The following is a 13,050-nucleotide window of genomic DNA, read 5'->3' on the forward strand; positions in this document are numbered from 1 at the left end:
AAACAGCCAAGTACTTTATCGAGTCTTAAGCCAATAGGCAAGCTAAATGATAAAAACTTGACAAATAAGTCAATGAATTGTCAATGAAATGCTAGTACTCAGCATATCAAACATGAAAAAGGTCTATGACATAACTGTGTATGCAAAATAAGCTGCAACAGCCTCCAATAGGAAGTCACCGTCTTCATCCGAAAAGAGTTCAGCCATCCAATTTAAAAGCGGAAAAGAACATACGTGCTCTCCCAGCACCGGATCCTCTATCACCATCAGAGGACAGCTCGGTGGGTTTTCAAGAAAGCTCTGTTCCAAGAAAGACTGCGTTGCCGCCAGTAAATTCCAGGGACCAATTAGTCCATGCATCAATGCCACAGCCATAATCCTTTCGCCAGGACAAACCAACTCGTGAGTAATGATAGGAGTCATCAGCTGATTAAAGTCGACGTCAGGAGAAACCGGTCCGCAGAGACACAAATCAATGGCCCAATCGAAATCACAGGTCAGGCAGTGAAATACAGGCTGGACACAGGTGAAGTAGGAGAATCGAAAAGATAATCCTTATGCCGTGCTTAATATCGCCAACGGCATTGTGCCATAATATTCTAGCATGCGATTGCGGAACAGTGTCAGCAGCTGCAGGGCGGGAGCTTGCACAGGAGGGACATCCATATTTAAAAATGTAAAAAAGCACAAGAGCGTCCGCTGGTAATGCAAGTAAAAATGGGAATCCACGAAGCACAGTGGAAAAAAAATAGAATGAAAGAAAGCAGGGATGACTCCAAAGATTTTCTCAAATGAAGTCACGAGACCACTGGTAACAACTTTAAAAAAGTGCGCCAGGCCCTTTGTGGAGGACGCGTCAAAGATAGTCCGAACCATCTTGCTGAAATGGAAAGGCGAATCTGTATTGAAAAGGGTCTGCACCTCTGTACGGGTGTTCGCTATGTGAAGCACGAAAGTTTCACGGGCCGAACGCAAGGCCACCTCTCTCTGAGACAAAAGAGCTCTTATTCTTGCCATGCCGTTGAAATCTGCTCCCAAGGTTGGTATTTGTGGCCAGATTGAAAACTCCCTATGTTCATGTGTGGGAGGAAATAGAACATTTCTGCAGCAAATAACCCGTTCACTTACTGTTACGATAAAAGGAATACTTTTAATTAACGCAGAACAATCTTCATTATTGAGCATCAAATAACTACCATTTTCCAACAACTTGAACGTGGGGATGATAGCAGGAACTGGCGTGCCTTGCAACACGCAAGCCATATTTGGTCGGTGTTTGTTGCATGAACCGTGTAATTGTACTTGCCTACACATTAGTGAATGATCTGGCGTCTCAGTGCATTCCTCTCCATTCAGATAAACTTCTTGATCATCTTTGAAACATCTGTATGTGTATGGAAGCGACCAGACCTCATGAAGAAAAGCACTACCTAAAGGTTCATAACGACCTATTGGTATATATTTCATACAATTTGAAAACTTATATAGAGCAAAAGGCAGCGTTATTAAACCGTGGATAAGGCACGTTGCCAAAAAACCCGCAATCCTCTGCTGATGATGTCACTGAGCATGTCATGAATGATGTAATATGTGACATCATCAGCAGTGGATTACGGGTAATAGTATCTCTAGTTTACTCCCCTATAGCTGTCTTTCTTTTAACATAAGTGTCTGTTTCCTTCCCTTATACTTACAGTTTTTTTTTTTTTTTTTTTTAAATTTTGGTTTACTTCCGGATCGCGTACCGGCGAGCGAACTGGGAAGCGAACTACGAGAAATAGAGGTTGGCACAGTTCCAAATATTGTACCAATTTTTTAATAACGGGGAGGTAGTTCTGAAAATAACTTTTTTTTTATTGTTTTTGTTGTTTTATATTTTTTTTATTATTTTTCTGAACATTTTTTTACTTTTTTTGAATTTTTCTGAACAGTTTTATATTTTTTTGGGTTTTTCTTGCAGGGGGCAATGAAAACGATTCATTGTAAAGGGCTCAACAGGAGCAACAAAACAAAAAAAAAGTATTTATTATTTGGGGCGTTCGTACAAACTTGCATATGATAGTCAATAGCTCTGTTGATCAGAGTGATGCTTCTTTCTCCGTAGCAAATGAATCCATTGCAATGTACGCAGACGTGTTTTACTTCATGAAATCTCGTTTGAATATTTGGCACCATCTCCCTGCCCTCTGGTCCCGTTACTTCCGGTACAACAGATCTTCTGGCCATAATAGGGAGATTATCTAGGTCGTTACGAAACTGTGCAGCACTGTAGTTGTTAGGATGCCACCTAGTCATATGGCGATGCATTGTGTAGTTTCCGAAACTGTATTTTTTGTCGGTCCCTCTGGACAGTCTATCTTGACATATAAGGCAAGTTACGTATCTTGCATTTACTTTTTTCTGACCTTTGGGAATTTTAAAAAATTGCCAAATGAAGTTTTCTTTCCGGTGAGACGTCCTGGGCTCCTCAGGCAAAAAGTGCCTCTCTTCGTTCTCGTCGTCCTGTTCTTCTTCTTCCTCTTCTTGCTGAATTATAACTTGAGCAGGTGGTCCACTCTTCCTTGGATGTGGTGGAGGTGGTGGGGAAGCACCAGCTGAAGCTACTAAAGAAGCCATTGCTCACTGGTAACAAAGGGTCTTTCTCTCACAAAGATGAAAGTCAGAGTGAGGAAAGAAGGAGGGGTTTTCATCATTTGGGAAAAACAATAGTTCTCAACCAATGAAAAGTGTTCATTTTAGATTATATGACCTAGTCTTACATCATTAGGAAACCAAAAGCGAAATGAACCAATGAAAAGTGTTATTACCAAGTCACATGACCTGCTGTGTTTACGTTAAGCGCTTTGCAGGGCCTCCAGGTTTGCTTCCAGAAACCTGTGCTTTGCGACTCGGTAAGCGTACCAGTTCGCTAACGTAGCACGTCATATGACGTATCACGCGACAACGCGAAACGTCATGCGGACGGGAGGCGTCACGATGTTGTTTTCTAACGCGGCAGTTGCGGTAAAGAAACGTTTACCGGCTCGCGGTCTATTTCGCGGCATCAAGGTCAGCTAACGGGAAGCTTCCCGATTCGCGAAGCGGGAACGAAGAAAAAAAAATATTTAAAAAAAAAATTATTAATAAACATATAAAATATATTTTTGGATTTAAAGAAGAATACATTTTACAGCTACAGATATTAGCTGTTAAAAAACCAATGAAATTCACTGAAAAAACCATAGGTTATAGACCATATATAGTTAGGAATTAGCATTTACAAAACCTTGAAAATTCACTGAAAAAACCATAGGTTATAGACCATATATAGTTAGGAATTAGCATTTAGAAAACCTTATTTTACTCACACAAAACCATTGAAATTCCATATATAGTTAGTTGCACTAACTATATATCGCGCACCCGCAATCCACTGCTGATGATGTCACATATTACATCATTCATGACATGGTCAGTGACATCACTGATGACATCACTGATGACATCTCAAATGACATCACTGATGACATCTCACTTGACATCAATGATCACATCACTGATGATATCATTCATGTGATAATACAATGCATCTCCTCACACTCTAATATAACCTCCGTTACACCCAGTGTTAAATAGAGAGTATAATTTTTGAAACCATTGACACACCAATACTAGTTACTACATACGCACTCACTGATTCCTATGTCTACACACACATTCACTCATACAATCATTCATACATACAATCACTCATCTTTACAACACTATCATATGCACTCATACACCTATACAGACACTCACACTCTGCCACTCATCCATGGAGTTACTCACACACCTAGTCAGTCCTGAAAAGAATCAATCACACTTCCATTTTCTCATCTATACAGTTAAACACAGAACACCTTACATTTTTGAAACATATACTAACACATACTTACTCTCTTATAGAATCACTGATACAAGTACACATTGATCTGCACAGAGTCACACACCTCCCAGCCAGCCATACACACACTCAGTCTCCCATACAAATACTTGTGCAACCAATCAATAACCCATATAGCTACTTATATAGCTAGTGATCAACACATGCAGCAGCTTGCACAACAACAGACATACTGATGCACACTTTCAGACAGTTTAGTCACTAACCCGTGCATTCAGTAAGACGCATTTAATCACTCACTCATACAGTCAATCACGCACCTACTAAAACCTTCATTCAGACACTTATACATCCACTCATTCTTCAATATGTAAAACATATTTAAACTTTACAGAAACACATAATCACTGGATGTTGTCATCAGTGATGTCATCAGTGATGTCACTGACCATGTCATGAATGATGTAATATGTGACATCATCAGCAGTGGACTGCGGGTGCGCGATATATAGTTAGTGCAACTAACTATATATGGAATTTCAATGGTTTTGTGTGAGTAAAATAAGGTTTTCTAAATGCTAATTCCTAACTATATATGGTCTATAACCTATGGTTTTTTCAGTGAATATATATATATATATATATATATATATATATATATATATATATATATATATATATATATATATATATATATATATATATATATTCAAAACAAAGCCCCTCCTTCTGCAACGCTGTGACCCATGGAAAAGTGGCATACTCTCCGGTGAAGCACGCCGGTTAGCATTAATCCCAAAATGTTTATAATAGCTGTACGCTCTCAGGAACAACAACATCATGTAGTGAATGTGGTTTGCTTCGTTATTTAAATATGCATTATATATATAGCAATTTGCATTGAAGAATGAGTGGATACATGTAAATAAATAATTGGATAGAGGATTTAGTAGTAGTGTAATTGACTGTTTACTTGACCAATTTATAGTGTCTCACTAAATATAGTGGATAGTGGATAAACTGTGTGAATATCTGTATCACTTTGTCAGTTGTTGTGTCAACTGATTCTACAGTTGGTTACTAGCTATGTGAAAGTCTATATTAGTTATTGATTAGTTAACTGAGTATTTGTATGGGAGTGTGAAAGTGTGTGTGGTTCGGTGGGGGGGGGTGTGACTGTCCAAAGATGTGTGAATAGTTGATTCAGTAGATATATGAAGTTAAAACTACATGTTCTAACAGTTTGGGTGAGTGAATCTCTTTATGGGTGTGTTGATGAGCAAATATATTTCTCAATGGTACATGTCCAACAAACTAGAAAAATAAAAGGCAGTATATGTGTCAGCGGTTGTATATAAATAAGTATACATAAGACTCAATGATTGTGTGAGTGACTGTATGGATAACTGTATACTTGTAATAATGATTTTATAATTCACTAAGTATGACTTACTATCTAAATGAATAGATGAAGTGGTATTTGTATAAGTGTTTTGCTAAGTAAATATGTAAGTATGATCCATGGTTTGCATAAATGAGTAGGATGACTTCATATGTGAATAGGATGTGTGCTGTTGTTTAATGTCGATATAGGTGTATAAGTATTTTTGATAGTATTCCATTGTTCATTTATTTCTGGTTTTTGTTTATTTATTACTGGTTTTTGTAAAGCGCGACACTCATCCCTTGGGACATCACGGCGCTGTAAATCAAAAAAGGAAACTACTGAGGACCGAAATGGGGAGTTAGTTTTTAGGGAAAAGGTGAGTTTTTAGTTTTTGGCGGAATTGAAGGTAATTTATAGTGTGTCTGAGGTCTACAGGTAACTCATTCCATCTTTTGGCAGCCAGGTATGAGAAGGCGCGTCCGCCGGTCCTTGCCTTGTAAACACGCTTAGATTTAGCCAGCGCCAGGTGATTCGATCTTAGGTTCCTGTTGGGGATGTAGAACTCAAATTTCCCTTGGAGAATGGTGGGGCCCGTTTTATGAAGGGCTCTGTGTGCATGACAGAGTAGTTTGAAGGTGGCCCTCTGGCGCATTGGTAGCCAATGAAGTCTTTTGAGGCATGCGGATGCCGAGTCTCGCCTGCCTTTGTTACATACCAATTTGGCTGCCTGGTTCTGGAGGACCTGTAGGCGGGAGAACAGTTGTTCGTTCATCCCTTCGAACAGGGCATTGCCATAATCCAGGCGGCTGACTAGGAGGGCTTGAGTGACAGTACGTCGACAGTCCATGGGTATCCAGGAAAAGATTTTTGCCAGGAGTTTAAGTATTGCGAATCCTTTACCCCAAAGTGAACGGATGTGGTCCTTCATGGACAAGGCATCGTCCATGATAATGCCGAGATTTCTGGCATGCTGTTTCGGGGTGGGAGCTGATCCCAGTGAGGGTGGCCACCATGTGGCGTTCCATGTGAGTTTAGCTCCTCCAAACAGAAGTATCTCTGATTTGCCGGCATTTAGCTTTAGGCAATGGTTGCGCATCCAGTCTGCCATTTCGGAGAGACAGCCGTGTAGCTTTTCTTTAGCTGTCTCTGATCCCTCATCCATTTTCACCATCAGCTGTGTGTCGTCGGCGTAGGAACATATGCCGATGCCCCACTTTCTTCCAATGTCTGCCAGAGATGAAACGTAGACATTGAAGAGAGTGGGGCTCAGTGAGGCCCCTTGTGGGACTCCACAGCTGATGGGGTAGGGTTTTGAATGGAATTGGCCCATGTGAACTGCTTGGCTGCGATTGCTGAGAAATGATTTAATCCAGCCTAAAGCTGTAGCTTGCACTCCTTTGCTTAGGAGGATGTTTAAAAGGCAGTCGTGTGACACCGTGTCAAACGCCGCTGACAGGTCGAGCAGTATCAGAGCCACAGATCCCCCTTGATCTGTGATGCATCTCACACCATCCGACACTGCCAGCAGCGTTGCCTCAGTGCTATTGTTGGCTCTAAAGCCGGTCTGGGTGGGGTCCAGGAGTGAGTTGTCTTCCAGATATCGGGACAGTTGTGTATTCACCAGTTTTTCCAAAGCCTTGGAGAGGTAGGGGAGCTGGGAAATAGGCCTATAGTTCTCTGGATTGGTGATGTCGGATCCGGCTTTTTTCAGAAGGGGAATCACGGATGCGTGTTTCCAAACTTCAGGAAAAGACGCAGTGGTGAGTGATTGGTTAAAAAGTTTGGTAATGGAGGGGCAGAGCGTTGGTGCGATTTTGGAGAACACAAAGTGGGGGCATGGGTCCGCAGGAGAGCCAGATTTAATTGTTTGTAGTACCGATAGTACCTCGGTTTCGGAGAATGGTTGAAAACTCGTTAGACATGGAAAATTGCCTGTGTCTTGTTGGGAATTGCCGTTGTCTGATGCTGGTGAGTTCTCGTCAGGGTTATCGTGTGAATTTGAGGTATGTGAGGGGGTGAAGGTGGAGTAAATTTTATTAATTTTATCCATGAAGAAGGTGCTAATGCGTTCGCAAGCCTCAGTTGAAGGGGAGAGGATTTGTGAGGTACTGGAGGGATTGCTAAGCTCCTTTACAATTTTGAACAGTTCTTTTGTGGAGTTTTGGTTATCATGGATTCGTTGACTGAAGTATACTTTTTTTGCGTCTCGGATGGCTGAGATGTATTGTTTCCGTTTGGTGACATAGTTTACTCTGGTTTCCGAATCTTTTGTTTGTCTCCATCGATGTTCGGTTTTTTGACATTCCCTTTTGAGGCTTTTAAGGAGAGGGGTGTACCATTTTTCCCTGGTAGCTGTTTTTTCCCTTAACACCCGCAGGGGCGCTAGTTTGTCTAGTGTTTGGCGAATTCCAGTTTCTAGAAGAGTGGCGTTGGTACAGATGGAGGCGTCGTCACTAGGGGTGATGTTTGTGTCAAGGAAATGGTTTTGAAAGTTGGAGTCATTGATGAGTCTCCAAGCTCTGTTGGTAATGGGTGAGATAAGTTTGGGCTTCATGGGTTTGCCGGGGAGTTTGAATGAAAAAGATATCATGGAGTGGTCAGACCAGGACAGGGGGAGGATTTCATTCATAATGGTCGACTCAATATTCGTAAAGAGGAGATCCAGGGTGTGCCCTGCTAAGTGCGTAGGACCCTCGACCCACTGTTTAAGCTGTAAAAGTTCCATGTCGTATTTCAGCTGAGCGGATCCGGGGGCATTCGTACTTTCATAGTGGACGTTGAAGTCTCCAACGACCATGTAGTTGTTACGTTTTAGGCAGGATGGTAATAGTTGGTTTAATAATTTGGCACTAACACTGGTTTGTTGCCCTGGCAGCATTCATTGACAGCATGTATGAGTGAATCTACAGGTGAGTGATTATATGTGTGTATACATCTATGAATTACTGAGTGGATTTTTAGATACTTGTATTGCTGTGACAATGGATTCAAATATGATACTCTGTATTTTACAAAGAGTGATGAAAGATTTTAATAGTGTATGAAAAGGTGTATGTGATTGTCATGTGGATGATGTCATCAGTGATGTCATTTGAGATGTCATCAGTGATGTCACTGACCATGTCATGAATGATCTAATATGTGACATCATCAGCAGTGGATTGCGGGTGTGCAAAATGTAGTTAGTACAACTAACTATATAGGAGCAATTTCAATGGTTTTGTATGAGTGAAATGTCCAGCTAACTATAACACCCCTAAAACTCATAGTTTTTTGCGTGAATTTCAAAGGTTTTTTAAAAGCTAATTCCTAACGATATAAGGCCTGAAACCTATGGTTTTTTAAGTGAATTTGCAGGGTTTTTTAAATGCTAATTCCTAACTATATAAGGCCTGAAACCTATGGTTTTTTCATTGAATTTCGAAGGTTTTTTAAATGACAATTTTTTTTAAATGTATTAATTGTTTTTTTTTATACTGATTTACTAAATTTTTCCAGGCAGGTGTTCAGAGGGCACGCCCCCTTTTTACAACACTCTGCAGCGCAACGACTGGCGCGTTTGCAGAGGAGGAACTAATTCCCCTTGCATACTGGGGGTCCCTGGGGGGCAACTAGCCCACCAGGAGCCTCCAGTATAAGCCAGGGAGCTGCATTACAGAGAGGTGTAATGAGGCCACACCCTTTTTTACACCTCTCTGCAGCGCAACCCCTGGCGTGTTTGCAGAATAGCAACTAATGGCCCTTGCATACTGGGGCCAAGTAGCCCACCAGGAGCCTCCAGTATGCGCCAAGGGGCTGCGTTGCTTTGCCCCGGGGCGGCGGTCCCCGGGGCAGTGTGGGGGGGATTGTGGACCCCCACACTTCTTTATCACTATGCCGCTGCGATTTGGTCCCCCCGGGGGGTAATTTTTAAAAAAACAGACCAGGTTTTTTTTTTTTAAATGTGGGCCTTTTTTGTCCTTGTGGGACCACCTGGGCAGGCCTAGGGGGTCAGGGTGTATCTACCCTGCCCCCTTTTTGTGTTCTTCACGTTCATTGTTCTGCTTTCTTGTGCCTCGGTTTATCGCGCACGAGATGGATGCCAACACTTCCTGGTTAGATGTGTTGACAGCCAATGAGCATGCAGCTTTCTCGGGAAGGCATGCTGATAGGCTGCCACTGTCTGTCAACACTCCAAACCAGGAAGTGTTGGCAGCCATATTGTACCTCGGTAGAACCAAGGCACAAGAAAGCAGTGAAACACAGGTGGAAAACACTCAAAGAGAGCAGGGTAGAAGCACCCTGATCCCCTAGGCCTGCTCAGGGGGTCCCACAAGGACCCCTCAGGCCCAAAAAAATGTATTTCTTTTTTTTAAAAATCGCGGGGTACACGTACCAACATTTTTTTGGGGCCTGGGGTGTCCTTGTGGTACCGCCTGAGCAGGCCTAGGGGTCAGGGTGCTTCTACCCTGCCCCCTTTTTGAGTTCTACACGTTTGTTTTTTTGCTTTCCTGTGCCTCAGTCTACCGAGGTACAAGATGGCTGCCAACAATTTCTGTTTTGGAGTATTGACAGACATTGGCAGCCAATCAGAATGCAGCTCATACTCGGGAAGGTACAGAGTACAGTAAGCTTACAGTAAGCCTATATAGATATATACATTTTTTCAAATTCAATTTTCTCAACAACTACTGGAGGGATTCACACCATTTAAACAAAAGGCCGTACTGTGTACCAGTCCCTACCATTTTGCCAAGTTTGGTGTAATTCCGTTCAGCGGTTCGGGCTGTAGCCGTGTCTAATTGTCCTATGGAAAATAACATGGGGAAGACACGTTTTGGGACCCCCTTTTTTCCCAGCCCCCACTTGACGAATCCCCCCAAAACTCTCAGGGAAGGAGCGGAGCGGAGTGGGCCATCTTCTTTGAGAAATTCACGGAGATTCATCAACCGGCGCCAAAGTTATTCCCAATAGAATGTTGCGGATTTCCTATGGAAACTAAGTCCTAACTATATATACCATAGGAAAATCGCAACATTCTATTCCCAATAACTTTGGCGCAGATTGACGAATCTTGCGGAATTTTCAAAACAAATTCTTTGTTGATATCAGTTCCTATGTTCAAAGTTTGGGGGTGATTTGTCAAGGAGGGCCGAGAATAAAGGGGTGTTCCAAACGTGTTTTCTCCATGTTAATTTCCATAAGAAACTTTAGACAAGACTACAGGTCGAACGGGTGAACAGAATTACCCCAAATTTGGCAGGGAGAATGGTCTTGGTCTAGAAAGCACGCTTTTGGTTATTTGATGTAAATTCGTTCAGTAGATTTTGAGAAATATTGATTGGCTGAGGTGTTACGAGCAGGAGTTTGCAGCTTATTGGCTCCGAGCGGTGCGAGCGATTGCAACTAGGGACTGTTTGCCGCCATTTGTGATTCCATTGAAGCGAGTAAGGGGATAAAAGGGGGAAAAAGTAGGAAAGAGGAGGGTAAAAGCACTGTGACCTCTATGGGGTGTTTAGGGTGTGCTATAGAGGGGGTGTGAAGCGAACTATTCACCCCTACTGGTGTAAAAGTGGTGGGTTACGGAAATTAAGTCAGGTATTGCCTAGAGTCTATTGCTGCTAAGGTGAACTGGTGCTGGACACGTGATTAAAGTGTGAGCTCAATTTGTGTGTGTTATGCTGTGAAGTCATGTGCCGTGGCCGCTGCACTACACCTGTGGAAGTAGTGTCACAATGTGTTTATAACTACTAGGATGAACTAGTGACCCGTACTGGTCTGAAAGTCCTGGGGTACGGAAAATTTGTGAGGTATTGTCTAGAGTCTCATGGTGCTAAGCCGAGCTGCTGCCGGACTCGGGGATGAAAGCGTGAGTCCAAACTGTGTGTCATATGCTGTGAAGTCATGTGCTCTAGGTGCTGTGCCATACCTGTCCAAGTAGTGTGAGCATGTAGTTATAGCTACTTGGATGAACTATTATTTTCGAACATTGTAGCTTGTGTATGGTGCTTAGGGGGTGTTATAGAGGGAGTGCAAAGGTAAATTTGCGCGTATTAAATCAATTCGGTATTTGTGAAGTGGTAAGTACTCACTCCTACGGGTCTGATGGTACCGGGGGCGTAAGCTGAGCTGCTGCCGGACTTTGGGTAAAGTCGCTGAACTACTGACCCCCATCGGTCTGAAAGTGCGGTTACAGAAATTAAGTGAGGTATTGCCTAGAGTGTTGTGCTGTTAAATTGAGCTGCTACTGGACTCGGGGATGAAACCGTGAGCAGAAACTGTGTGTGCTATGCTGTGAAGCCATGTGCTCTGGGCACTGTGCCACACCTGTTCAACTTGTATATGGTGCTTAGGTGGTGTTGTATAGGGAGTGTGAAGGTAAATCAATATGGTATTTGTAAAAGGCAAATAACTCACCCCTATGGGTAAGTAGATCCGGGGATCAAAGCGAGAGGTATGTGCTGCAAAGTGAGATGGTGTGGCCACTGCCCCACAGCTGTGTGGAGAATACATTTTGGCGAGGGTCTGGGAGTTGCCATTATCTGGCCCTAAAATTATATGGTGGCTCTAAAAAGAGCCCCTGTGTTCAATATTTTGAGCTAAATATAAGTGCAGATACACAGCTTCAAGTTATTCAGGAAAGCTCGGTTTCCCTGATCTGTGAAGTGTACTACATCACTTCTGTAGATATCTGCCATATCAAAATGTATGTTGTTGTTGTAGATGGAGCCCATTTTGTAGTCTCTAAGGTATGCAGGCACAGCTTTGTTGACTTTCTTCGGAGATTTTTCAATCTGAGGACAAAATTGTTTGGACCATTTCCACTTCTGTCTTTGGCATATATTGGAATATACAAAGACAGTTTGAGTCAAAAGTAACATCAATTGTTCAAAGGTGTCCTTCATAAGCATTTCAAAACCTACCCCAGTCAATGTGCCTAGGTCGTTTCCACCACAGTGCACAATCACAAGTCAGGATGTTGGAGATGCAAACAAGTTTTAACCAAAGGCAACAATCGGTGCCACTTCAATCCTCTCTGTCCAAACCATTTAATGTCCACATTTTGTAAACCGAGGTCTAAGTCAATATGTCCCTGTTCTGCATACCTCTTGCAACAGAAAACATAGCTATGCCCTACGTTCCACACTAGCGTTTTGAAGGTATGGCTGGATGGTATGAAAAGATGTCTGTAGCTCATGAAGTTCATTCGTAGAATAAGAGATATGTTTAAAGATGGGGAACTAGTTTCTTTTCACATACAAAACAGGACCTGATTGGGAGATGAAAAGCATTGTTTTTTAAAAGTAGGGTGCACATTCGTTTTGTGGAAAAGCATCTTTGTGATTGGTTAAGAAAAAGCTGTTTGAAAGTGGAGTACATATTATAGGATAACATTTGATCAACTCAACAACACCCTCTACTTGCATTTGGAATGCAGTGTTCAAACTTAAAACAATTGTGAACTTTTAACCTGCACGTGCCGTTAAATATTCGAGAAAATGTTGCAAAAAATATCGTTAGGTTTAAAAAAAATGATGAACCTTTAACCTTTCAGTGTTGTAGAATGTTCTAGAAAGTGTGTTCAAAAAATACGTTGCATTTCTGACTTCTATGTGTACTTGAATATTAAAAAAAACTGTTTATATGGAAAATTAGAAAGACAGTAATAGAGAGAAGTTTTGAAAGCTAAAATAATCAAGGAACTATTCTAATTTGTTCTTTATTACCTACTGGTGGATGCCAGTAGGTAGTTATAGAGTTAGGACCGAGTTTCGATAGGAAGAACATTTTTTATTTTGCTTATGTCTTTAGCGTCATT

This window comes from Lissotriton helveticus, chromosome 2_1 (genome assembly GCF_964261635.1).
Source record: "Lissotriton helveticus chromosome 2_1, aLisHel1.1, whole genome shotgun sequence".
Lineage (NCBI taxonomy): Eukaryota > Metazoa > Chordata > Amphibia > Caudata > Salamandridae > Lissotriton > Lissotriton helveticus.